This window comes from Lithobates pipiens, unplaced genomic scaffold (genome assembly GCF_037356315.1).
Source record: "Lithobates pipiens isolate NorthernLeopardFrog02 unplaced genomic scaffold, aLitPip1_a1.2 Scaffold_8, whole genome shotgun sequence".
NCBI classification, from domain to species: Eukaryota; Metazoa; Chordata; class Amphibia; order Anura; family Ranidae; genus Lithobates; species Lithobates pipiens.
Window position 1 is genome coordinate 536,919,922 of NW_027507903.1, and position 25,232 is coordinate 536,945,153.

A 25,232-nucleotide genomic window follows, 5' to 3' on the forward strand; every position below is an offset into this window, starting at 1 on the left:
GGGCAGAGAGCCAGAGCATTGTATGTATAAGGCAGCAGTGTGATCCAAGGGGAAGGGGGTAAAGAGCTGGATCATTATGTGAATAAGACATTATAAAACTCATGTTAGAGGTCCGCAAGGATTAACAGTTGTAAGTTTAGTGGTCCATGAGGTTTGAAAGGTTGGCAATCATTGATCTAGGTAACCTGTGACATGAATGCCCTGGGTTTGTAGAAGAGACAGAAGTGGCAAGAACTTTTGTGGACACATGAGGTGTAGAGGAGAGCCTGAATGACTCTGCCACAAACTAAAAGTGCCAGTCTCCCACAGCAAAATGCCGAAAGCATTGGTATAATGGAAAAATAGACATAGGCATCCTGTATGTATTTTAATGCAAGATATTCCCCTAGTCTGAAGGAAGAAATGACCAGTCCTGTAAAGTCTTTCCTGAATTTTGGTGCACAAAGAATTCTGTTTGGGTAATTTAAATCCAGTATTGGGTTGGAAATTTCCAAAGTAATACAAGGAATTTTCTTGCAGAAAATAACAGTAAACCAAGTAATGTTCTGGTTGATTTCCACATAGCCAACGGTTCCACCAGGCCCAAGAGACAGGCCCCAAAATACTGCAGGATTGAGATGTTAGTTAATGATGTAATATATTTCAATACTTGAGTCTAGTAGGCACTTATTCCTCCGCATGTCCAGAAAATGTGGATAAAGTCTGCTCATGGATAGGGCCATCTTTAGCAGGTGCTGGAGGAACTGGTTGAACTGGTTCTCTGTGCACCTAGACACAGCTAGGATTACTGGGTTCTACAAAACCTCATAGATATTAGAGTTAACTTGTGGCAAAGACTTAGCTCATAGAATGTATTCCAGTGCTGTGACAGTCAACCTAACAGTTATCAGGTCAAATTGAGAAAATGAATGCATGATGTTTTTGGAGGTATCAGAACAAATATCTAATGAAAAGAGAAAATAGAGATTTCATTAAAGTAAATGTGACAAATTTATCATTGACAAACAGGTTCCCCAACAGATTTTTTACTTTTGAACCTCAAATGATTAGAACTGGGATCATGAGTAGATGAGGAAGGTTATGGTCATTCCACAGGGGGGTGTGGGGGAACTAATGGTTACCAGGAGGCTTATGCATTTTTTGGACTCTATGCCATGTTTTGATTGTCGTTCTCCTAGTGCAAGTGAGGTGGTTTGGTGTACTACACCCTCTATATAACAGGTGCTGCAATGCCTCATATTATTATTATTATAGAAGATTTACAGTGCCTTGAAAAAGTATTCACACCCCTTGAAATTTTCCGCATTTTGTCATGTTACAACTAAAAAGGTAAATGTATTTTATTGGGATTTTATGTGATAGACCAACACAAAGTGCCACATAATTGTGACGTGGATACCCCTAACTAAAATCTAGTGGAACCAATTGCCTTCAGAAGTCACCTAATTAGTAAAGTCATTCTATGTGTAATTGAATCTTTTGTAAATACAGCTATTTGTACAGGTCAGGGATAAAGTTGTGGAGAAGTTTAAAGCAAGGTTAGGTTATAAAAAAAATATCCCAAGCTTTAAACATCTTACAGGACACTGTTCAATCCATCATCTGAAAATGGGAAGAGTATGGCACAACTACAAACCTACCAGGACATGGCCATCCAACTAAACTGACAGGCTGGCTAAGGAGAACATTAATCAGAGAAGAGGCCCATGGCAACTCTGGAGCAGCTGCAGAGATCCACAGCTCAGGAGGGAGAATCTGTCCACAGGACAACTATTAGTCATGCACTCTACAAATCTGGCCTTTATGGAAGAGTGGCAAGAAGAAAGCTATTGTTGAAAGAAAGCCATAATAAGTCGCATTTGCAGGTTGCGAGAAGCCATGTGGGGGACACAGCAAACCTGTGGAAGACAGTGCTCTGATCAAATGAGGCCAAAATGTTACTTTTTGCCATAAAAGCGTGGTGAAAAACTAACACTGCACATCACACTGCACACACCGTGTTGGTGGCAGCATCATGTCGTGGGGATATATTTCTTCAGCAGGGACAGGAAAGCTGGTCAAAGTTGATGGGAAAAAAATTACAGTGATTACTGGTGCAAAGACCGTGTTAAAACGAGAAAAAATATAGTCCATAGGCAATGCAACTAGAGTATAAAGTCCATGTGTATGTATGTAAGTATATATATATATATATATATATATATATATATAAGGCTCAAAATTTCAAGTCCTGAGCTACTAGCCAGGCCTCAAGGGTTACTTGCCACCAGTTGCCCCACCCAACCCCTACCCTGCTCCGCCCCTAATTCCACCCCTAAACCCGGCCTCATAAATTATATCATGAAATTATCCTTAAATGTTTTCTGCAAAATTAAGCAACTTTATGTTCATCAGGGGGTGGCTCTGTGTGTGAAAGCGAGTGTGGGGAACACACGGCAATTGAAATGAAAGCCGCTAGTGATGTTCCCTGCACCTATGATCATTCAGCCGGCTCTCTCCTCTCTCTTCCCTTCTGTGAGTGCTGGGAAAAGGACTCGCCAGCCGGTAGTGCTCGCCCCCCCTTGCTCCCAGACAGCCCTTCCTCGCCAGCCCTCAATATTCACTCACAAAATGCGAGCAGGCGAGTGTAAATTTTGGCCGCTCTCCACAGACCCTGCACCGCTACATTGGCCACTGATCACTCCAGGGCTAAACTCACTACCTTCCCTATCCACCCACACACCTCATGGGCAAAATAGGGTGGCAGAAAAACACAGGCCCGCCAATTCCGGACCCGCGGCCTCCAGCCACTATGGAGCGATTTCTCACAAGGCCTGCATCCTCGGTCTCGCCTACACAGGAGGACCCGGTGGAGCAGCTTGGTGCATATATGATTGGGGATCTACCCACCCCTGCTCCACCAGCATGTTGGCATCCAGACTCCCAATCCATGTTAACACCAGAGCTTCTAGATGAAAAATTGCAGACCCTGCACCATCAATTAACCCATACTATCTCCCAGGCAGTTGGGAAAATCTCACAGGTGTTGAAAGGGGAAATTGATCTGCTTGGTGAGTGCACTGACACTTTAGAGACTAAGGTTGTTGACCTGGTCCAAAATGTCCATGTCTTGGAGGAAGAAAATTTAACTCTTAAAGATACAATCATACAGTAAGCTCCAACTTCAACAAGAGGACCTGGAGAACAGGGAACGGCACCAAAACCTGCATATACGGGGAGTCCCAGAAACTGTAAGTGACAATAACCTTCGTTCCTATCTTTTGTGCTTATTCAATACCCTAGCCCCAGATATAGCTGACATAGATTGGCATCTTGATAGAGCTCATCGTTCACTGGCCCCAAAACTCCCGGCTGGAACTAAGCCTAGTGACATATTAGTAAGTTTTCATTATTATGATAGCAAAAAACCCTCTTTCTTGCAACTCGCAATAAGTCGCAAATGGAGTACAAGGGGGAAAAAATCCAGATTTTTTTTGCCTTTCACCCTGGCTAAAAGTTGCAACTTGGGGCCAATTACAGCTCATCTGCAAGGTCATCATGTCTCCTATTTCTGGGGTTTCCCTTTCTACCTAGTGACTATCAACATGTCGAGATCTCCATGAAAGCCTTCTTCAAGAACCTGGGCCTACCTCCCATCCCAGAAGAGGATTTTCCACCTATGCCTTTAACTCCTCGTCCTCCATCCATCCTGGATCTAGACATCGACTAAGTCAAAATCAAAGAAATCTTTTGCAACTCTGCAATGCCAGCACTTTGCCAAGCAACCTCCCTGATTCTCACTGTGGCTGAAGGCGACCTTCTTTACTTGTTTTTACCATTTTTGACAGACCCCACAGTCTGTTATTTTTGCCCAACTTCGGGCCCATTTAAAACCCCATGGGGTATGTTTTCTTTATTATCTACATTGCATTAGCTAACTATACTAATATGCAGCTTACAATGCTGGAGTGTGGTATGTTTCCTCGTAGCCACAGAGTCTACAGTACCGGTCTCCTGAGAAGGGATTATATCTCAGGCCTATGGTTCTTATGGTACTTTTCTTGCCCTGAATTTTTAATGGTTTATCTGCTGTAGAAAATGTTTGGACTTCTTTCTGTCACTCCAGGGGGGACTGTATATTATACTGTGCCTTCATATGCTTGTTGATAATTTGGGACTATGGCTTTGAAAATAATGTCATATAATGTGAAAGGCTGGTTAGCGCTGAAGGAGTCTAAGAATTTAAGGGCAAATGTGGTTCTGGTCCAGGAAACTCATTTCTGCTCAGGGGGACCATTTAAATGAGCATCAAAGCACTTTCCTATCGCCTATGCAGCCTCAGACTCCACCGCCAAAGCTGGAGTGGCAATACTGATTAAACGCTCCTGCCCGATTTTGGTTAAACCCTCTTTTTTTAGATCCCCAAGGGTGGTTTGTGATCTTACCTCGTGACTACTTGTCCACGTCCTCAAACAAAATGAATGTTTATGATCCTAATTCTGGTCAGCGTACATTTTTCTCAACAGCTAGCTTTTGAGGTCCAGCAATTCTCTCAAGCCTACATGGTTGTGGGTAGGGATTATTATGTTATTTGCTCCCCTAAAGGGATAGACGGACCTTGCTCCATCCATCCACATCCGATTGGGTCCAGGCTCTGTCCACCTCTTTCCATAAGCTTCTACGCACCAATCACCTTTGAGACTCTTTGCGCATCAAACACCACACTTTTATTTCTCTATCCCATAAAATGTATTCTAGACTAGATCATTTCTTTATTTTTGCTCCTCTCTTAACCAAGGTTGTAGCATCTGACATACAGTAGGTCCACTTACTTGGTCCGATCACTCCCCTATATATTTGGACCTTTCTCTGTCCTCATCAACTCCCAAAAATTGTCACTGGTTTCTTTACAAACTACTCATCTATTCTGACAATACCAGAGGGCAGCTTTCCCAGGCTTTACTATAGTTTTTTTTTTAACTCATTCAGGGATCTGTCTTGGAGGAGTCCACCTTATGGAAAGCTCATAAAGCCTTTTTCAGAGGACAATGTATTTCTGTGGGCTACCTCTTGTAAAGAGATGACAATGCTTTGAGAACTACCTTACTGGGCAAATTACGCCTCTCAGAACGGCGTCTTCTACACTCCCTCGCGTTGGCTCCCCTCTGAGAGGTAACTTCTATTTGTAACAAATAAAAAATAAGTGCAGCGCTAAGTGATAAAACACAAGTGAAAAGAAAAATTTACAGAAATAATAATATATCAAGAAATATGCTGGATTAATAGCACAAACTGCTTAAGTATAAAAGATTTGCACACTAGAATTAAGCATATATAATAAAAATAAAAAATTAATTATTATTATTTAAAGTGACTAAAAATATCTGGTGAAAAAATGCTAAAAGTGAAAACTAAGGCAGAGTCCCAAAAAGTGAAAGTATAGTGAAAATCAGTCCATAGATACAAGTCCTTAGGTGAATTGCCAACGAAGATCAGTGAGTATGAAATCCCTTTGCCAAGTGGAAAAACACCCAGGAAGTGAGTAAATATTCTCCTTACCGACTCCAAAGACCAATAGACTGGTCTCAGCAAGCCCAGGGAATTCGGTCTCCCAAAAACCTATGCCGCAATGCAGCTGATCCTGGATCGGTACCACTCAGGGAATAAAAATAATAAAAGCTCCCATTGTGTAGTATTTAAATAAAGAATTTAATAAAAATAAATAGATCGCACTTACAAGAAAGTTGCAATATAATGTGATATAAACTCATCAGTGTCCCATAACACTCTCCCTGCTCGCTGTCCTCGGCAAAGCTACACCTCCATTGAGGCAAACGTGATGACGTCAAAGCACCTCCCTACGCGGCGTTTCGTCACAAGCGAACGTCGTCTGGGGATTGGCTGAGGCTTCTGAGTCATCACAAGACTTCTTATATAATGCAAAGTCACCATTTTAACTTAGGGCAAAAAGGGCAAAAATAGAAAAACAAACGGCGCAAACTGCACCATCGATATTCATAGTATGCCAAAACGAGAGGGACAGATACAGAGATAAAAATCATTGTCATAGCACCAACTACTGGTTATTTGAAATGTAAAACAACTACATTAATAACAAAAACACGTCAGACAACGCAGCATGAGAGTCATATTGGGATCAACCATAATACATTACCATAAATGTTTACAAATTTGCATAAAACCATACAAATTGATACCTAAGAAGATAGATTAATAGAATAATAATAATATAAAAATTATTTTGAAAAAAAAAAACACTCATTAACACATTATTAAGAAAACAATATCCCAATCAACATTCAATCCGAATGGCACATAAGACTTCAAGTCGAAAATCAATTTAGTTTCGAGTCTAGCGATCGCCCTAACCTTATTAGTACCCCTCCAATGTGGACAAATTTTATCAATCGGGAGAAATAAAGTACCTTTAATTTGTTTATCATGATGTTTAGAATAATGTCTAGAAAGATTATGCTTGCTGAAGCCTTTCCTAATGTTACCTACATGCTCTTCCAAACGTACATGTAGAGCTCGTTTAGTACGCCCAATGTACTGTTTGGAGCACGGGCACTGAATCAAATATACCACACACTCCGTAGAGCATGTAATAAATGATTCAATGTTGTAAACCTTATTGGTTTGGGTAGAATTAAATGTTTCACATTTTCTACCTCTAAACAAATTAATCTGGCAAATGATACATTTCCTGCAGGGGAAAAAAACATTCATTGTTTGAAAAAAACAAAACCGTTTTAGGAGGATCAATAACATTAGGAGCAATCATATGGTTGTAAGGAGGGGGCTCCTTTATAAATGATAAATGGTCAGTCAGGGATAACCAGGCCCAAAACCTTATCATTTCTCAATATATTCCAATATTTGTTAAAAATCTTTCTAACTGAAAAATGCTGATTGTAATATCTGGTAATCATAGAAAAACCGAATTTATTATCAACTTGTTGGTTAACTCTCCTCGGACGATTGAACATACCTTCTCTATCCATATCAGCAACTCTTTGGATAATATCATCCAATTCAAGCTCACCATAACCTTTATCAATATACCTAGTTTTCAAAACAAGAGCTTGTTGCTGATAATCAGATAAAGAGGTACAATTACGACGTAACCTCTGAAATTGACCCTTAGGGACAGCTTGCAGCCATGTTGGATGATGGCAACTGTTAAGCAGAATGAACGCATTATGGTCCGTTTCTTTAAAGAACGTGGTAGTAACCAAACGTCCATCTCTAACAAATATGTTGAGATCTAAAAATTGAATCCGCAATTCACTCGCCTCATGCTGTAAAACAATACCCAAAGTGTTGGAATTCAATTTGGCAAAAAAGGCTTCTAGAGAAGGTAGATCCCCTTCCCAAATCACAAGTACATCATCAATGTACCTTTTCCAAAGACGTAACTCGACAGGGGGGTCTATATCAATTACTTCACGTTCCCATCGGGCCATAAACAAGTTCGCCAAACTTGGGGCGAACTTGGCACCATGGCAACGCCACAAGTTTGCAAAAAGAAGTTGCTCCCAAACCAAAAGTAGTTATGGCTTGTGGCAAAAACCAAAAGATTAATAATGAAATCTTTCTGAATAGTGGTCAGAGTATGGTCAGTTTCCAAATAGAACTTAACCGCATCTAGGCCATCCTGATGTGAAATTAATGAAGTAACATCAGCTGTTGCCAGAATACACCCTTCATTCCATATACAATCTGCCAGCAATTTGATAACTTGGGTAGTATCTTTCAGATGTGAGGGAGTGGCCACAACCAAAGGCTGTAGAAACTCATCTACATACATCCCAATTCTGGCCGTAACAGAGTCTATACTGCTAATTATAGGATGGCCAGGAGGTTTGGATAGACTCTTGTGGATTTTAGGAAGGTAATACATAACTGGCACTCTAGGTGCAGAGGGTACCAGATATGCTTTTTCTTTTTTATTAATAATCCCAAATTGAAATCTATTATCCACTATAGACACAAGTTCTCTCTTATATTTAACTGTAGGATTTGAAGCCAGAGGGTGTAAGTCTTCCTATCAGACAAAAGTCTGTTCATTTCTTCTAAGTAATCACTTTTATTTAAGATAACCACCCCACCACCCGTATCTGCGGGGTGTATAACGATATCACTGCGTGTGCAGATCTGTTTTAAACCTACTTGGAAGTCATTCTGACTCCCAAATTTTGGTATTTTAAGGGCCACAAGGTCCTTACTGACCATCTCTTTAAAGATCTGAAAAGAAGGGGCAACAAAACCTGGAGGGTTGAACAGTGAGGCATTCTGAAGTTCCGTATGACGGATGGTAGCCACCCTACTTCCACCCTCCACATTTTGAGAAAAACTAGCCTAAGGATTAACACCAGATACACTATTGGTGGTTACAATCTGAGGCGCAGTGTTGACACTTACCTGCCTATGATTGACCACCGGATTAGATAAAAGATATCTTCTAATGTTCATTTTACGGATACATTTATGGACATCTATAAAAGTTTTGAATTTATTAAGTCTCTGGGGGGGAGGGGGGGTGCGAATTTAAGTCCCTGGCTAATAACTCTCTGTTCACCTGAAGAGAGTTGAGCCGAACTCAAATTAAAAACTCCACTGATGTCTATTGTCTTTTTCTCTTTGGACCTGATCCTCCTCCCCCCTCTGATGCCTCTCTTTCTTCGTGTCCCCTTTTGGGTCTGAAGTTGTCCATGGGAAAAAAACGTGCTTGTTCCAAAGGGGACTCTACCTGATCTTGTGTGCGTCGAGTTTGATAATCCACAAATTGATTGGAATGCCTGGTAATAACCGACTCTAATCCATAATTATCATCCTGATGGCGCAAGAGAGGGGTGTATCTGTTTTGAAGAGGAATAAGGTTACGCCTAGGGGTCTGCCTATCTCGGCCTCTATAGTTGTCAAAATCATCCCTTTTCTCAAACCTCTATGTCTCTGATAACTGAAATCATTTGCATAAGGTGTCTGTGAAGGATAAGCACCACCCCTGTTATAGTGATTAGCAGGAGGTCTGTTATGATATTGTGAGCGCTTATCCTCATTGCTACGTCTGTTAGGATTTCTCCTATTAGGTTTAGCAGAAAAGAAGCCTCTCTGGTTACCTTGAACAGTTTGGTTCCTAAAACCATTACTACCTATCTCATATGGCCAATCATATGGTTGTGCACCAGATTGTACCACGGAAGGAGGCTGCACAGGTATAGGTACACTCTGTAAGACAACAACCTCCTCCTCCATAGGGGCGTCTACTTTAATCTGCCATTTGAAAACCACCTTATTAGTATAATCAGAAAAGTCACGATTGTATTTCAGAGGTTACATTGTAATTTTACCTCTCTATCCGATTATCAGCAACAAGCTCTTGTTTTGAAAACTAGGTTTATTGATAAAGGTTATGGTGAGCGTGAATTGGATGATATTATCCAAAGAGTTGCTGATATGGATAGAGAAGGTATGTTCAATCGTCCGAGGGGAGTTAACCAACAAGTTGATAATAAATTAGTTTTTTCTATGATTACCAGATATTCCAATCAGCATTTTTCAGTTAGAAAGATTTTTAACAAATATTGGAATATATTGAGAAATGATAAGGTTTTGGGCCTGGTTATCCCTGACCGACCATTTATCATTTATAAAGGAGCCACCTCCTTACACCATATGATTGCTCCTAATGTTATTGATCCTCCTAAAACGGTTTCGTTTTTTTGAAACAATTAATGTTTTTTTTCCCCTGCAGGAAATGTATCATTTGCCAGATTAATTCGTTTAGAGGTAGAAAATGTGAAACATTTAATTCTACCCAAACCAATAAGGTTTACAACATTGAATCATTTATTAAATGTTCTGCGGAGTGTGTGGTATATTTGATTCAGTGCCCGTGCTCCAAGCAGTACATTGGGCGTACTAAACAAGCTCTACATGTACGTTTGGAAGAGCATGTAGGTAACATTAGGAGAGGCTTCACCAAGCATAATCTTTCTAGACATTATGCTAAACATCATGATAAACAAATTAAAGGTACTTTATTTCTCCCGATAAAATTCGTCCACATTGGAGAGGTACTAATAGGGTTAGGGCGATCTCTAGACTCGAAACTAAATTTATTTTCGACTTGAAGTCTTATGTGCCATTCGGATTGAATGTTGATTGGGATATTAATTGTTTTATTAATAATGCCTAGAGTGTTTTTTTTTATCAAAGTAATTTTTATTATTATTCTATTAATCCAGGGCTCGACAAAACCCGGGCGCCAGGTCGCATTTGCGACTAGAATTAGCGGCCTGGCGCCTGGGGCATCACAGCTGGGGGTATCCTGTCACCGTGGACCCCCCCGGCGTGATCGCGACGGGCCGCGCCGCCGGCGGCCGGTAATTGAGCCCCCGGCTTTGAGGCCTTCTACGATCCTATGGTTCCTTCTGGAATCTGGCGCCCTCTTGTGATGGCCGTTGGAATTACAACCAGCAATGCTAAAAGGCTGGCAGGCTGGGGAAGCTCCATCTCCTTCCCTTTCCTCAGAACCCCCTAAACATTATATATATATATATATATATATATATATATATATATATATTTATTCTAACACCCTAGAGAATAAAATGGTGGTCGTTGCAATACTGTCTGTCACACTGTATTTGCACAGCGGACTTACAAGTGCACTTTTTTGGGGAAAATGTATTTAATAACAAAAAAAATAAGACAACAGTAAAGTTAGCCCAATTTTTTTTTTATATTGTGAAAGATAATGTTACGTCGAGTAAATCGATACCCAACATGACATACTTCAAAATTGCGCCCGCTCATGGAATGGCGACAAACTTTTACCCTTAAAAATCTCCATAGGCGACGTTTAAAAAATTCTACAGGTTGCATGTTTTAAGTTACAGAGGTGGTCTGGGGCTAGAATTATTGTTCTCACTCTACCGATCGCAGCGATACCTCACATGTGTGGTTTGAACACCGCTTTCATATATGCGTTCGCTTCTGCACGCAAGCTTGGCGGGACAGGGCACGTTTAAAATAATTTTTTTTTTTTCTTATTTTAACTTTTATTTTTATTTTTTTCACTGTTCTTTAAAAAAAAAAAAAAAAAGAAGAAAGTGTGTCACTTTTATTCCTATTACAAGGAATGTAAAAATCCCTTGTAATTGAAAAAAGCATGACAGGTCCTCTTGTATATGAGATCTGGGGTCAGAGAGACCTCACATCTCATATTTTTACTAAAATGCAGTTTTAAAAAAAAATTGTCATTTGAAAAAAATAAAAAAATAAAATGTCCCTCTAAGAGCTATGGGCAATGACTTGGAGACAGGTGGGGGGGCTGGGGGCTATCTTCCCCTCACTCGTCTCCATGTCAGGCCAGGGACAGGTCCAGATCGCCGTCACCGACCTGGCTCCTAACTTTTTTAGCTGGCTCCTAGATTCCAAGCAAATTTGTCAACCCCTGTATTAATCTATCTTCTTAGGTATCAATTTGTATGGTTTTATGCAAATTTGTAAACTTTTATGCTATGTATTATGGTTGATCCCAATATGACTCTCATGCTGCGTTGTCTGACGTGTTTTTGTTATTAATGTTGTTGTTTTACATTTCAAATAACCAGTAGTTGGTGCTATGACAATGATTTTTATCTCTGTATCTGTCCCTCTCGTTTTGGCATACTATGAATATCGATGGTGCAGTTTGCGCTGTTTGTTTTTCTATTTTTGCCCTTTTTGCCCTAAGTTAAAATGGTGACTTCGCATTATATAAGAAGTCTTGTGATGACTCAGAAGCCTCAGCCAATCCCCAGACGACGTTCGCTTGTGACGAAATGCCGCGTAGGGAGGTGCTTTGACGTCATCACGTTTGCCTCAATGGAGGTGCAGCTTTGCGGAGGAGAGCGAGCAGGGAGAGTGTTATGGGACACCGATGAGTTTATATCGTGTTATATTGCAACTTTCTTGTAAGTGCGATCTATTTATTTTTATTAAATTCTTTATTTAAATACTACACAATAGGAGCTTTTATTATTTTAATTCCCTGAGTGGTACCGATCCAGGATCAGCTGTATTGCGGCATAGGTTTTTGGGAGACCGAATTCCCTGGGCTTGCTGAGACCAGTCTATTGATATTTGGAGTCGGTAAGGAGAATATTTGCTCACTTCCTGGGTGTTTTTCCACTTGGCAAAGGGATTTCATACTCACTGATCTTCGTTGGCAATTCACCTAAGGACTTGTATCTATGGACTGACTTTCACTTTTTGGGACTATGCCTTATGCCGCGTACACACGATCGAATTGTATGACGTACTTAGTCCGTTGAAACACATTTCAACGGACAATCCGCTCGTGTGTGGGCTTCAGCGGACTTTTTCAGCGTGCAGTCCGGAGTACTAAGAATTTCGGTTTGCACAACAATCTTTCCGTCGTACTTTGGTTTCAGCGGACAATATGGTCGTCAGTATGCTAGTCCGACGGACTAAGAATGGCGAATGCCCAGAAAGGATTTACAGGACTTTGCTGTGTCTTGGACTTCCTATTTCTAGTCCCGTCGTACGTGCTGTACGTCATCGCGCAAGCTTTCGTCAGACTGTTTGTGTATCCGTGTGTGGTCAAGTCCATTCAGTGGAAAGTACGCCGGATTGTCCGTCGGATTGTAGGACGGACTAAGTACGTCATACAGTTCGATCGTGTGTACGCGGCATTAGTTTTAACTGTTAGCATTTTTTCACCAGATATTTTTAATCACTTTAAATAATATTATTATTTTTTTTTTTATGTTTATTATATATGCTTAATTCTAGTGTGCAAATCTATTATACTTAAAGAGGGATTTCACTGTGAAAAAAAATTATTAAAAGCCAGCAGCTACAAATACTGCAGCTGCTGACTTTTAATAAATGGACACTCACCTGTCCCAAGATCCAGCGATGTCGGCAGCCGAGGCCGATTGATCGCTCGGCTCTTGGCTGCTGCCTCCGCCATTCTAGGTGAGGGAATCAGGAAGTGAAGCACTGCGGCTTCACTTCCCAGTTCCCTACTGCGCATGTGCGAGTCGCGCAGCCCAATAGAAATTGTCCACGCTGTCCCTGGGACCCGTGTGTGTCCCAGCAGACAGCGTGCAGGGACAGGAAGCTGCATAGACTCCCGTGGGAGTCTATGCCCGGAAGTGGGTGCAAATACCTGTCTTAGACAGGTATCTGCACCCCCCTCCCCCCTAAAAGGTGCCAACTGTGACACCGGAGGGGGGGAGGGTTCCGATGAGCGGAAGTTCCACTTTATTGTGGAACCCCGCTTTAAGCAGAGTTTGTGCTATTAATCCAGCATATTTATTGATATATTATTATTTATGGAAATTTTTCTTTTCACTATTGTTTTATCGCTTAGCGCTGCACTTATTTTTTATTTGTCACTGATTTAGGGGTTTTCTTGTATTCTAAAACACGAAGTGCTGGCTGCTCTACCGATTGATTTATTTTTATTTTTTGGACATTCATATCCTTTCTCCAGCGCGGCGTTTGGCCTTTGGCTGTTTTCTATTTTAACCTCTATTTGTAACCAGCTTTAACCCCGAGTATGGACTGTATAGCTAAGTCCCTATAATATTCATATTTATTGAATATTCCAATAAGCCCCATCACATGCTAGTGAACAAGCTCAAGCTTTGCCCCTTTAATTTTTTTCCATCTACTCCAGCCAGATGGTAGGGTACACCCACATACTGCCCCCAATCTATGGCACAAAAGTTTGGGGATTTCTATAGTAAGCTTTACAATTATCTGACCCTGGAAAATCATTTTAATTTCTCCCAAGATGCTTTTGATGCCTTTTTTGATACCCTTAAACTCCAGAAATAATCTCCTTCTAATTTACAATCGTTAAATGTGGCCATAACAGCCATAAATGTACGCCTTGGCCTGTCCCTGGTCTGGTCCCCGGAGCTGGCTTTGCTTGGCATTCAGGAGGATGATCAGAGGCCGCGCTATACTAAACTACTGGTTGCGTTTCTGCTTTACTATGCCAAGAAAGCCATTCTCCTTAGGTGGACCTCTGCGTCCCCCCCCCCCCTATGACTTTATGGGAACATACTATTAACAAGGCCCTTCCGCTGTGTAAAATGACATACTTGAATAGAAAATGCCCCTAGAAATTTGAGGGCATTTGGTCACAATGGACGGCATGAGACATTGAATCTAATGCCGCGTACACACGGGCGGACTGTATGGCGTACTTAGTTCGTCATACAATCCGACGGACAGTCCGTCGTACTTTCCACTGAACGGACTTGACCACACACGGATACCCAAACAGTCCGTCGAAAGCTTGCGCGATGACGTGTACAGCACGTACGACGGGACTAGAAATAGGAAGTCCAATACACAGCAAAGCACCCTTCCGCCATGTAAATCCTTTCTGGGCATGCGCCATTCTTAGTCCGTCGAACCAGCATACTGACGAGCGGATTGTCCGCTGAAACCAAAGTACGACGGACAGAATTTTGAAAAATCCGAAATTCTTAGTACGCCGGACTGCACACTGAAAAAGTCCGCTGAAGCCCACACACGAGCGGACTGTCCGCTGAAATGTGTTTCGACGGACTAAGTACGCCATACAGTCCGCCCGTGTGTACGCGGCATTACAGTAAGGTACCAGAAATAGTCCTCCTGTGTTCCCTTCTGGCGATCTCCCCCTTCTCTCCCCCCCTTCCCTTTCTCTCCCCCCCCCCCCCCTGTCTCCTCTAATTTGTTCAAGATGACTTGCTGAAAGACCATTGTGCTGACGATCGCTATACCAAGTTTGGAACCCTGATTAAGTGGTAAATGCACTTTCCTGTAATGGCTGTATAACCTCTTTTATCTGTTATATGTTGTATGAATACCATTTGTTTGTATGCTCTGTACCATATTTGTTCCTTTTTTTCTCACCGTGAAAAAAAAAATGTGTCTGTAACACCAGAGGAATCATCTCAGGTCCTTAAGCACCTACCATTTTATAAGACCCCTGGCCCAGATGGTCTTCCCTACACCTATTATAGGAGCCTTTCCCATATTCTAACTCTGCACATGCTATCCCTCTTTAACTCCATTCTAAATGGCAAGAACCCCCATTCCCAATTGATACACTCCTTTATTATAGTGATACCAAAACGGGGCAAGGACCCTCCCATCCTTGGCAATTATAGGCCCATAGCACCCTTAGACACATATTACAAGATTTTTACAAAACTTCTAGCTAGTAGATTGACCTAATTATGTCCCAAATTGATTGACAGAGATCAGGTAGGGTTTGTCTCAGCCAGACATGCTGGTGACAACACTAGACACACCATAGATTTTATCGATCTGCTCAATAAATTTCCGCGACCAGCACTGTTGAGCCTTGATGCCCACAAAGACTTCTATAGGCTGTCTTGGCCCTATATGTTTGCTACCCTATCCCGTTAAGGTCCATTTATATCAGCTTTACAGGCTTTGTATTCCCATCCTGCCTCTCAAGCTCAATTGTCGGCTTTTCAGTCACAATGTCCCTATGTCTAATGGCACCAGGAAGGGGTGTCCCGTCCACCCTTCTTTTTATTTTGTGCATGGAGTCCCTGGCTATGGCCATCCGTTCTCATCCAGACATAAAGGGAGTCTTTATGAGGCAGAGGGAGTACAAGCTCTCACTCTTTGCGGATGATATCCTTCTCCACCCTAACCAATCCTTTCTTATCCCTCCCAAACTTCCATGATTTATTAAACCGATCTGGCTCCCTCTCAGGATACAAAGTAAATACATCTGGCTCTCCCAATACTCCTCCCCTCTGATCTCCTAGCTGCCTTGCAACAAATACATCCTTATAAATGGTGTTACCAGTCCCTCAAATAGCTGGGAGTAAACCTGACACCCACCTACTCTACCTTATATGCTGCTAACTATCCCCCTTCAGAGAGATCAACGGTATGTTGAGGCAATGGGACACATATCCTATTTCTATGCTGGGAAGTATAAATGTATTAAAAATGTCCATTCTCCCAAAACTTTTATATTTTTTGAAACCTTACCTGTTCCCATACCAATGTCCCAGCTTAAAGTTCTCCACTGATGATTTTTAAGTTTTATATGGCACAGTAAGTCTTATAGTATTGCAAGCTCCACAATCTTTGCCCTCTGTACTTTTGGAGGTCTTAGGGCACCAGACATTATCAAATAATATTACGCTACTCACGCACCATTGCCTCCTGGTCAAGCCAATATGCTCCCAATAGATGGTCAGAAATTGAACGGGGCTCCCTATACCCTGTACACTCCTGCTCTCTGGTATAGTCTCCATCTCTTCATGGTGATGCTGCGTTAAAACGTATGTGCTTAGGACCTATGCTATTTACTATGCAGGTATGGTGAAGCACCTATAAGAAAAGTACTCTCTCTCTTCACCATGTCCTCCTCTCACTAATGTTCTCTTTAAGAAACCTTTCACACTGAGGCGTCTTTCAGGCGCTAGAGCGATAAAAATAGCCTCAGCTGCAAACCCAGTGTGAAAGCCCAAATGCTTTCACACTGGGGCGCTGCGCTGGCAGGGCATCAGAAAAAGTCCTGCCAGCAGCCTCTTTGCAGCGGTGAAGGAGCGGTGAATACACCGCTCCTCCACCGCTCCTGAAAACAATTGAAAAACAATGGGGTTAAAACCGTCCTGCTAGCGGCCAAATCGCGCCGCTAAAATGACAGTAAATCTGTGCTAAAAACAGGGCTGCTTTAGCGCTGAGGCACGGGGCGGCTCAGTGTAAAAGGGGTCTAATCCTTTTATCCCTGATAGCATCTCTTATGAGTGTATGGCAAGCTGGGCCAATGCCATGTTACATCAGCTTCGTCATTTTGTAAACCCTGTTTCTTATAAGTTTCTTTCTTTTGGAGATTTACAATCCAAATATAATATACCCAAACAGATTCACTACTCGTATCTCCAAATTTGACACCTTTTCTCCTCTTTATCTCCGTAATGTACTCTAGATAAACCCACTACATTTGAACATACTTGTATTCAGGGACCCTGCCAATCCCAATTAATCTCATCTATTTACACAATTTAGCATGAAGCCACCCAACTTGATAAAGACCTTCACTCTTATATGGGCAGGTGGCCACAACTTTTACAAAGACCCATACCTTTACCCTGTTGGGATAAGATTTGGACATCTGTATCTAAATCATCTAGATGTGTGGTGCAGAAAGAGACTACTGTCAAGATATTAATGTTTTGGTAGTGCTCCATTGTCATGATTCTTCTGTCTCTCATTTATACTGGCGTTGTGGTACTGACACTAGGTCTCTTTTCCATAGTTTTTGAAAATGCTCCCTAACACAACCTTTTTGGGCTAGGGTGATGTCTAACCTCCAAAACTTGTTGTATGTATCATTACCACTAGACCTATTACATTATCTGCTGGGTCTTCCTTTTCCTGGGCTAAAAAACATTTGGGAAAACAGAAATCCAAATCTTACTGGCTGCTCGTAGGGTTATCCCATTGTGCTGGTTATCGGAGAAGCCCCCTCCCAACTCCCTGTTTCTTCAAACTAACTCTGAGATCCATAGAATGGAATTTCTCACTGCATTTATCAATAAAACAATGCCAAAATTGAACAAAATTTGGGAAACTTGGGACCAATCTGAGTATGGTACTCCGCTTGCTATGCCCTAAAATATATCTTTATCTATCATTGCCCATCCTCTTTGTCCTCGTCCTCTTACAGCAGAATGTCTTATTTTTGTATTTCTTTATTATTTTTGCCTCCTCACACTATATGTTTTGGCCTAGCTTTGAAAGTTAAATTATTTATTTCCTGTTATGTGTTTATTCTACTTTGAGGCCTATTTGCTTTGATGTATGCCATAGCTACACACTAACCTCTGTTTATTTTTCCTTGAAAAACTTCAATAAATGTACAACTTTGAAAAGACCACAAAAGGAGCAAATCCCAATTGGATATCAGTTTCTATAGAATGATCATGTGCTAAATTGGTTTAAAGCTCCCCATTCTATCCCCTCCTCAAACATCATCTCCCTCAGCTTCAAGTAGGAACAACTCACTAGATCTGTCCTATGTAAGAGAAGGTCTCTACATTGGATACTGTGATCTGCATTGTGAATAGGTTTAAAAGGAAACCTTGAAACTGTTCTGAAGAAATTAGTACAACTACTCCATGTGCCTTAAGTTGGAGCAAGGCAGTCATCAAATCTGCCTTTCTTTTGGTTTAAAACCAGCAGATTGGAAGGTAAAAGGGCGAGGAGAGGCAGGGATAGAAACTCTATTTTGTACCCCTTTTAACTGACAGATTGGGCCCAGAAGTCTGGGATCCAGAGTGGTGTAAAGGCCAACAGACCCCCCTCCCCCACTGAGGAGGGGAGGCACCCCCTCATTATGAGGAGGGGAGGGCTTCTGGAAGGACTTGGTGGGCTTAATAGGCAAGTACTAGCAATAAAAGGAAGTGTTAAATTAGTAAAACACAACATATGCTAATGCACATCCAGATCAGAACATCAGTACATAAAGAGTCAATTACATAAGTGTTTAAGATATAACCATGGATTGGGTTTCCTCAAGAAAAACCCAGGTATAATACTCTCTAAATAAATAATAGGTGGTACTTCAATCAGCTAGCTTTTCAAATTTAATGTATTTACAATATGAAAGGAAGCATCATATATAGACATAATAAATTGTAGTACATGCACAAGATCTCACAGTTCCTTGACAAAAGCAGACTCTCAACTACAAGCACCATATATTTTCATTAGAACAGGGTTGAGATCCATGCAAAAAGTACAGCACTTCAGTCCCGGAAGGTTTTACCCCCCTTAAAGCGGACCTTCACTTGTTTTTTCAACTTTCCTTCTATTAAATCTTCTGCCCTTGTTGTTTTAACTTTGGATAGTAAATACCTTATACAGTCCACTTCCTGTGTTTTGTCTGGAAAAAAGCCTAGGCTTATGACATCAAGCTCTCTCTCTCTCACTATTATGAGAGTTTGACAGGAAGGGAGGGGGGATGAGACATAGGACCAATAAGTGCTGCAGAGCTGGAGGTGTGCCTCTGTGTGTCTGTGTAAATCCAGGAAGTGAACAGGCAGAAGCTTCAGCTGCCCACAGTTAAAATTGATGCAGCCAGACTCAGTGGAGGGAGGTCTCTGCAGCATATTTGGCAAGCACAGAATCACAGTATATATAAAATAATATACAAAGTGTAGATAAAAGATACGTATAGATATAGGCTAATGGTCTAGTTGCATTTTTTTAGTCAAAGAGTGCCACGTCCCAATGAGAATTATACAAAGAAGGGGGATGAGAAACAAGAGGGACTGGAGGGCAACCAACCCCCGGGACTTTTATGACGGCACTAAATATACTTAAACCATATATAAAATCATTGAAATTTTTATTTGATGTACAAAAGACATTTTATGAACAAAATAGACAATTACATCCATTAAACATACAAAATGACAAAGTGCATATAAAAAAAAAAAGTTGGTATGTGGGCTTATATAGCTCCATCCATTACCACATTCTTATGTGATTTAAACTGCATTGTTTCTTTCCTACATGTTTCGCTCTTCAGAGCTTCCTCAGGACAATTGCAGCAAACAAAAATACTGAAATTATATAAGAAAATTTATTTTAATACACATATACAACATTTTTGTACATACAGTAAGCCCGGAACACAGGCATAGGAGATGTCTACCTATATGGTTTGACATATCATAATTACATTAGTCTAGTGATGGATTCACTCCAGTCTAACAAGAACGACCCTAACTGCAGCGAAACCATCACCAGAGAAATATTTTTTAAGCATAAGGACATAATCTACATATCAATAGTAAATCCACAAATTGATTGTCAAAAAAGGGGGGGGCAATTAAACCATTTCCAAGAATGGCGTCCCCAAATTTATTAGCATATTTAGTGCTACTACATCACCATAAATAGTGTAATTCTCCTACCAAGGAGAATGCAAATTGGGTTGTAGAGCAAAAAAAAAAAAAAAAAAAAAACAGCAACTGGACTATAAGATGTATATACTTTTCAACAAAAAAATAAATAAAACTAAAAATAAAAGAATATGTAAATAGATATATAAAGATATATATAGAACTAAAGTCTTACCCCATATAATCAGGCAAGTTGCTTGTATTATTTATCGTTAATATCGTATATTGGATATATCAATTAACATTGAAATGAGGACAGATAATCTCTTCCTCCTTTATTTGTCAAGCCAGCGGACCGAGGCAAAAGCCCCCATTTAGGGATCCCCCATTTCTGTCCCCAAAAGGATCTGCAGAGGCACGAGAAATATGTGTAAAGTATATCTTAGCCATTGGATTATATTTATCAAATGGTGCAATCCAAATTTCTAACATACCTGGTAGTAATATGACAATGAAGAAATGAAACCAGTTCACACAGCCCGGTATCCACGTGTACCATATATTGTCAGATAAAAGTTGGATAAGATGTGTTTCTGAACACGAGAAAATTCTCTGTATTGATCTCTGAAACAGGAAAAATAAACGAAGAGACCAAGTCTTCATTATAGCCGTCCCAAAAATGAGAGTAAAAAATGCATGGCCCTAAAATTAGGACTGCAGGCATGTCCAATTAGTCCAGTAAAGACATATTTGTCTTACCTGTTAAATGAAGCAACGTGGTCTATTCGGTAAAGTTTTAGGAGTTTCCTCCATCCGTTTGGTGGCTCCGCGTGTCCGCTCCCAATGCTAGCTTGGATAGCACTGACCGGGAGCCGCGAATTTAAACTCGTGTCTCCAGCCCAGCAGCGTCTGACGTCATTGCTGGGCTGCGGGCACACCTAATGGGAGGATCCCCTTCGTGCGCACGCGCGCACGACGTATTTTCTTCGTGCGCACGTAGGTGTCTAATGCGCATGCGTAACGAACGTGTTACACGTCCGTACAACGCGTCGGCCATTTTAGATTCTGGCCGAAGTGAAAGGCTTTGCCAGTAGTGACCCCTAGAAGCCTGTGCTGTGGCCAGGATCCACCATTTGGCCAGAGACAGGTAACCTATACGGTTTAGGGGCTGTCAACCCTGATTTTAAATTCCAATGAGTCATAATTCAAGCAAATGGGGACAAAGGTATCCCGACATAAGTGTCGGTTGCCATATGTCCCTGGTTTCAAATGATGGAGATGGAAACTGAATTGCTTGAGACCGGCAAACCCGAAGAAGGGGATTAACCCATATTTGAAACGGGGCGGGCTGACCAAACCCTCAACTGGTTGAGGAAGGTTATAGGTCAGATCCGCCCCGGGGTGCCCGTACAGACCAAAGGGGGCAAAAAATAAAGCTAATAGGAGGATCCCTTTTATATCATAGAGTGCCTACCTCAGTTCGCTGGCTTGAAAACACCTCATTGTTTATGGCATTTCAAATAGCCATGGCCCGTGCTATAGGGGAAAAAAAAAAAAAAAAAATGTTTGGAACCATTTTCCACCTCACATTTTTCTATCCTCCCTGCCTATGTAAGGAAGGATTTAAAACTGATTGAGTCATTGAGTCCCGGAGATCGGGTGGCCCCCAAATTGTGTATCCATCTAGTCTCCCGCTGTAAGAGTGTATTATTGTAATCTCCCCCCCTTTCTCCCGGAGGGACATGTTCCAGGGGGAAGAAATGCATAAGACTATCATTAAACTGATGATATAAGCCAAAATGTCGGCTGATTGGGGTTTCCATCTTCCTTCCCCGCACCAGGGACACATGGTCCCTGATGCGGTGGAAGAAGGGACGCTTCGTCTTCCCAACGTAAAAAGCATTGCATTGACAGATCATAATATATACCACTCCCACTGACTGACATGTTACAGCGAATTTAGGCTTGAAAATGTGGCCATTGGGCAGGCATATGGATTTTGACGCATGAAGATATCGACAGAAGCCACATTTGTGGCAAGGGGTACATCCCACCTTTGAGCCCACCCTCGAGGGAGGGGAGAAATGGCTTTGTACCAAAGAGTCCTTTAGAGATCGTGATCTCCTGTATGTAATACCCGGATAATCCGGGAGATGTTTGGCTAGGGTGGGATCTCCCTTTAAGAGATACCAGTATCTCTGAAGGGTCCCCTTAATTTGCTGATGTTGTTCATTGAACGTGGTGATAAATCTCACCCCTTCAATGTTTCTAGGCCGTTTAGGACTGTGTATTAGGGAAGCCCTATTTTGTTTTTTGGCTCGTATATAGGCCCTTTTGAGGCTCTTGTTGCTGTAGCCTCTTTGCCGGAGGCGTAATCTCAGTTCCCTGGCTTCTAAATTAAAATCCTCATGACTGCTGCAATTCCGCTTGAGCCGGAGATATTGTCCGTATGGGATACTCGCTATCAGAGGGGACGGGTGTGAGCTCGATGCATGCAAAAGTGAATTTGCCGCAGTTGCCTTACGATGAAGAGTTGATTGAATTCCCCCTCCCAAATCAGTGAAGATTTGCACATCAAGGAATGTTATCCTGGACAAACTCTTTTCCATGGTAAATTTTAAATTAAAGGAATTTGTGCCCAATAGATCTATAAAGGTATTCAGGTCCTTTTCATCACCCGTCCAAACGAAAAAAATGTCGTCAATGAATCTTCGCCACATTGGTATTAGTCCCTTCTTCCACCGCATCAGGGACCATGTGTCCCTGGTGCGGCGAAGGAAGATGGAAACCCCAATCAGCCGACATTTTGGCTTATATCATCAGTTTAATGATAGTCTTATGCATTTCTTCCCCCTGGAACATGTCCCTCCGGGAGAAAGGGGGGGAGATTACAATAATACACTCTTACAGCGGGAGACTAGATGGATACACAATTTGGGGGCCACCCGATCTCCGGGACTCAATGACTCAATCAGTTTTAAATCCTTCCTTACATAGGCAGGGAGGATAGAAAAATGTGAGGTGGAAAATGGTTCCAAACATTTTTTTTTTTCCCCTATAGCACGGGCCATGGCTATTCGAAATGCCATAAACAATGAGGTGTTTTCAAGCCAGCGAACTGAGGTAGGCACTCTATGATATAAAAGGGATCCTCCTATTAGCTTTATTTTTTGCCCCCTTTGGTCTGTACGGGCACCCCGGGGCGGATCTGACCTATAACCTTCCTCAACCAGTTGAGGGTTTGGTCAGCCCGCCCCGTTTCAAATATGGGTTAATCCCCTTCTTCGGGTTTGCCGGTCTCAAGCAATTCAGTTTCCATCTCCATCATTTGAAACCAGGGACATATGGCAACCGACACTTATGTCGGGATACCTTTGTCCCCATTTGCTTGAATTATGACTCATTGGAATTTAAAATCAGGGTTGACAGCCCCTAAACCGTATAGGTTACCTGTCTCTGGCCAAATGGTGGATCCTGGCCACAGCACAGGCTTCTAGGGGTCACTACTGGCAAAGCCTTTCACTTTGGCCAGAATCTAAAATGGCCGACGCGTTGTACGGACGTGTAACACGTTCGTTACGCATGCGCACTAGACACCTACGTGCGCACGAAGAAAATACGTCGTGCGCGCGTGCGCACGAAGGGGATCCTCCCATTAGGTGTGCCCGCAGCCCAGCAATGACGTCAGACGCTGCTGGGCTGGAGACACGAGTTTAAATTCGCGGCTCCCGGTCAGTGCTATCCAAGCTAGCATTGGGAGCGGACACGCGGAGCCACCAAACGGATGGAGGAAACTCCTAAAACTTTACCGAATAGACCACGTTGCTTCATTTAACAGGTAAGACAAATATGTCTTTACTGGACTAATTGGACATGCCTGCAGTCCTAATTTTAGGGCCATGCATTTTTTACTCTCATTTTTGGGACGGCTATAATGAAGACTTGGTCTCTTCGTTTATTTTTCCTGTTTCAGAGATCAATACAGAGAATTTTCTCGTGTTCAGAAACACATCTTATCCAACTTTTATCTGACAATATATGGTACACGTGGATACCGGGCTGTGTGAACTGGTTTCATTTCTTCATTGTCATATTACTACCAGGTATGTTAGAAATTTGGATTGCGCCATTTGATAAATATAATCCAATGGCTAAGATATACTTTACACATATTTCTCGTGCCTCTGCAGATCCTTTTGGGGACAGAAATGGGGGATCCCTAAATGGGGGCTTTTGCCTCGGTCCGCTGGCTTGACAAATAAAGGAGGAAGAGATTATCTGTCCTCATTTCAATGTTAATTGATATATCCAATATACGATATTAACGATAAATAATACAAGCAACTTGCCTGATTATATGGGGTAAGACTTTAGTTCTATATATATCTTTATATATCTATTTACATATTCTTTTATTTTTAGTTTTATTTATTTTTTTGTTGAAAAGTATATACATCTTATAGTCCAGTTGCTGTTTTTTTTTTTTTTTTGCTCTACAACCCAATTTGCATTCTCCTTGGTAGGAGAATTACACCATTTATGGTGATGTAGTAGCACTAAATATGCTAATAAATTTGGGGACGCCATTCTTGGAAATGGTTTAATTGCCCCCCCCTTTTTTGACAATCAATTTGTGGATTTACTATTGATATGTAGATTATGTCCTTATGCTTAAAAAATATTTCTCTGGTGATGGTTTCGCTGCAGTTAGGGTCGTTCTTGTTAGACTGGAGTGAGTCCATCACTAGACTAATGTAATTATGATATGTCAAACCATATAGGTAGACATCTCCTATGCCTGTGTTCCGGGCTTACTGTATGTACAAAAATGTTGTATATGTGTATTAAAATAAATTTTCTTATATAATTTCAGTATTTTTGTTTGCTGCAATTGTCCTGAGGAAGCTCTGAAGAGCGAAACATGTAGGAAAGAAACAATGCAGTTTAAATCACATAAGAATGTGGTAATGGATGGAGCTATATAAGCCCACATACCAACTTTTTTTTTTTTTATATGCACTTTGTCATTTTGTATGTTTAATGGATGTAATTGTCTATTTTGTTCATAAAATGTCTTTTGTACATCAAATAAAAATTTCAATGATTTTATATATGGTTTAAGTATATTTAGTGCCGTCATAAAAGTCCCGGGGGTTGGTTGCCCTCCAGTCCCTCTTGTTTCTCATCCCCCTTCTTTGTATAATATACAAAGTGGTTTGAGGGAAGCTTCAGAATGGCAAAGATATTTTTATTACAAATTATGTGAACAGACTGCAGTTCCTCTGTAATGACAAGGCCAGTTTTTGCCATTTTAACTGA

At 41.4% G+C, this 25,232-nt stretch overlaps 1 protein-coding gene and 2 long non-coding RNA genes across 33 annotated transcripts in view; 1 reads left to right on the forward strand and 2 right to left on the reverse strand.

The window, feature by feature from the left end:
- CAMK2B (calcium/calmodulin dependent protein kinase II beta) overlaps nucleotides 1-25,232 on the reverse strand; it is a 264,424-nt gene that overhangs the window by 96,162 nt on the left and 143,030 nt on the right. The window lies entirely within an intron of this gene.
- On the reverse strand, nucleotides 19,506-20,872 carry LOC143963566 (uncharacterized). Its single transcript, XR_013271000.1, has 4 exons — nucleotides 20,673-20,872; nucleotides 20,408-20,537; nucleotides 20,149-20,320; nucleotides 19,506-19,631 (listed from the first exon to the last, which is right to left on the reverse strand). It is a non-coding gene; the product is annotated as an uncharacterized LOC143963566 (long non-coding RNA).
- Nucleotides 23,481-24,903, forward strand: LOC143963567 (uncharacterized). Its single transcript, XR_013271001.1, has 4 exons — nucleotides 23,481-23,751; nucleotides 23,887-24,016; nucleotides 24,104-24,275; nucleotides 24,787-24,903. It is a non-coding gene; the product is annotated as an uncharacterized LOC143963567 (long non-coding RNA).